Here is a 3,615-nt window from a genome sequence, read left to right on the forward strand (position 1 = left end):
ATTTTTTTGTTTGGTTTCGTATCACTGGGCTGTGTTTATAACTGCTGGTAGTGATTACTCTGTATTTCATTCCCGATGGTTTAATAACATGCACACTGGCTAATACTGTATCAATTATTGTACATTTGAGGTAAAAATGTGACTGACAGAAACTACTGTATTGAACTGCCTACCTTATGTTGGTATGCTCACAAAAGATGGGTTGGGTGGAAAAATATTGCAAAAAATGCCACCGAGAGCTGCCGTGACCCGGATTCGAACCGGGGTTCTTGCGGCCACAACGCAAAGTCCTAACCTCTAGACGATCACGGCTACACCTCTCGCTGAGTCACGAAAGCTATTAGGGCTTTGTATTGCCCCAAATTTCGTATTGCGGTACACTCTTTTGTATTGCAGTACACTCTTTTGTATTGCGATACGTATTGTGAAAGTAGGGTTATTGATATTTGTCCACCTTTTGACATTATTTGACCTTCAGATTGAATCGAAGTATGTGTGAGTAACCATTGTGCATCGTACAGCTTCTGTTAACTGAAGTCCCAATCACGTGACCTGATCTTCGAGTGCACAGTTTAATGATTTATGCACCTATATCTTGGGAGATAAGTATTATTTACATTACCTCCTGCATGAAGGACGTCTGGTACTCTCTCTCGTAAAGAAATGGTATAACAAAACACCGAAGATGGGCAAAAGTCACTCTGAATTAGGTAACTTTCTCTTTCTGTGGACTGAACAGAATAATGAAAAACAATTGGAACATGAGAAACATATCCTCACTTTAAGATAGAAGTCTCCGTTTGTCAAAGATTATATCAGCTCATGAAACATTATTGGTTCTGCATGTCATACACCATTTAAAACGTTTATGTCTGATCCAACTGTTGATAAATGCAAAAGGTCTTTTGTCATATTATTCATAAGACAACCAATCACATTACAACAATGAAACGAAAACTTTCAGACAAAGGTTTTGGGTACAGTGATGCTATTCTGAACGTGTTAAGCAACAAATCGCCATACACACGTACATTTTGGAACTTATTGGCGGTATCGCACTAGGTGGCGTGACATGTGATCCCCCTCACAAAGAGCACACACTTAATACGACTAAATCGGTTGTGTCTCACAGTCCCTGAACCACATTATTTCCCCTGCGGCCTTGTCCACCCTTCTCACTGGGCTCCATCTCAATATAAATGGGTTTATTTGTTAGTGTCAAAATTATTTATATTATGTCGATATACGTAAATAATTATTATCGTGCACGAAAAGATGAAATTGATAATTTAGATGTACGGTTGACAACTTTTATGAAAACTGTTGATTTTATTCATTAGTTTCTTCACGTTAAATTATTTCCTTGAAACGTTGATACTTTGCTCTTTGACAAATTTAAAGTGCACCCGTTGACAATCGTTTGGAAACTCGTTCGCCCAATTCCCGCCCATATTACCTTAAGACACACACACACACACACACACACACACACACACACACACACACACACACACACACACACACACACACACATTTATTCTCACCATTTAAATATAGAGGATATACGAGCAGAAGTCTTACCTGCAACGTTGAATTAGGAGATAAATATCACGTGTTGGCCAATTTCCGGGTGTTATTGAAGCACGGAAATGCATTTGGAACCGACAGTGAAAAGACGAAACGACAGTGGTTATTTTTTCCTTTTGTTTCTTCAGTTTCGTATCACTGGACTGTGCTATAAACTACTGGTGAGTGATTCCTCTTTAGTTCATAACCGATGGTTTAATAACATGCACACTGGCTAATACTGCATCAATTATCGTGAATTTATGGTAATTTAAAAAAGATGATTCGCTGAAGCTGTTGTATTAAACTACCTACTTACATGTTGGTGTGCTTACTAAAAAAACAGATATAGTGGAAAATATTGCAAAAAGTGCTTCCGAGAGCTGCCGTGACCCGGATTCGAACCGGGGTTCTTGCGGCCACAACGCAAAGTCCTAACCACTAGACGATCACGGCTACAGCCCTCGCTGAAGGTGAACGTCTATTTTATCGACTAGTTTGCTATTGCTACGCGTCGGTCACCGCATTGGAATGAAAGTAGTATTTAACAATACAACCGATTGTGAATTGTTGTGGTGTGGATATCGACATTGTTGACACAATATTCAACTAGTAGTCGGTTTATGAAATCCGGTGTCGGTGCAGATCACGTGACATTTGATCCCTTCTCACAAAGAGCATATACAGAATACCGTTGAATCGCCTCTGTCTCACAGTCCCTGAATCACATTATTTCCCCAGCTGCCATGTTCCCCCTTGTAATGTTAAAGCCCTAAATGAAGGAAGTCTCACCGGGCTACATTTCAACATAAATGGGTTTATTTGTTACTGGCAAAATTATTATGAGTTTAAGTTCTGATTCGCTGTGTATAGTACCTCATTTTGAAGCGCCATAATGCACTGTTGTCATATCAGTTAAATTTATTTTGCCTCGCACAACTGTCACGCCATCGACTTTAATTATAGATCGGTGTAGTAATTCGAAATCCTATTGTGTTCTGTCAATTATAACACTAGATTTCATGTCATTTAATTATCCATGAGTGACGTGGTAATAAATTACTCTCGATCTTAACAGCCAACAGTAATATGGCTAATTACAGATTAAAACAGTTTATATGATTCTATGAATTATTGATATCACAAAGTCTGTTTACTGATATCTATAATTTCCCAGCACAATATATACATGGATTATTCATATAACAAGTTCGATTATAAGACATGTATCAAAATTACTGATAACATTTAAACATGTTTGTTTTTGTTTTTTTAAAGGTGAATTTGTTATTTTATAATTTAAGACAGAGCAAAATAATCTTTGTTATAATTTTTATAAATAACATTTTAAATAATTGAAAATTTATCAAGATTTAAAAAAAATATATATTACAATTTTTAACATAAATTAATATTCGAAATGATGAAAAATAAAACAGAAATGTATACTGCATACGTGTAGACCTAGATCTGCTGCCAAGTTCCATGACAGCGCAACAATATCGTCACTCTGACAACATGACCATGACATGCATGCTAAATTGAATTAACAGCTTTTTCGGTGTGCAACAGTGTTTCAGCTGGAATACATCGCGCGTATGGATTCATCTCACGGTATATTAAGGTAGTGCAGTTCTATACTTACACAGTGACTATGTAAGTGAACTATTGATTTAAAACAGGTAATAAATGTCAAGTTTAGTGAACACATGCAACTGCTATATAGCACGTTTGGCTCAAAAACCTCACAGAGTTGGTATGATGTTTTGATTATGATAAGCGTTTCATTGAGTATGTTGTGCTTATTAGTTTTTGAGTTACATTGCAATTTATCTGCCCGCTTGTGAGCGACACGGACTATAGTAGTGGACCTTAGTAATATATTACATGTGTTGGCTGATGCCCGTTGTCTCCCAAAAGTATGGGAAAATATAACTCTCTGTCGCTCTCCATTTGTGAGAGGTTTTGAGTACAGGGTTCATGTCCCTTAGGACTGGCAGAAGATTGTGCCTTCGAGTCAGGTTTAGTCTCGATAGTATTTCGTGTATT

At 37.3% G+C, this 3,615-nt stretch overlaps 2 non-coding genes across 2 annotated transcripts; both read right to left on the reverse strand.

The window, feature by feature from the left end:
* Positions 1–240: 240 nt before the first annotated feature.
* Positions 241–312, reverse strand: Trnah-gug (transfer RNA histidin (anticodon GUG)). Its single transcript has one exon. It is a non-coding gene; the product is annotated as a tRNA-His (tRNA).
* Positions 313–1,950: 1,638 nt separating this feature from the next.
* Positions 1,951–2,022, reverse strand: Trnah-gug (transfer RNA histidin (anticodon GUG)). Its single transcript has one exon. It is a non-coding gene; the product is annotated as a tRNA-His (tRNA).
* Positions 2,023–3,615: the final 1,593 nt, after the last annotated feature.

This window comes from Haliotis asinina, chromosome 8 (genome assembly GCF_037392515.1).
Source record: "Haliotis asinina isolate JCU_RB_2024 chromosome 8, JCU_Hal_asi_v2, whole genome shotgun sequence".
In the NCBI taxonomy this organism is placed as follows: Eukaryota; Metazoa; Mollusca; class Gastropoda; order Lepetellida; family Haliotidae; genus Haliotis; species Haliotis asinina.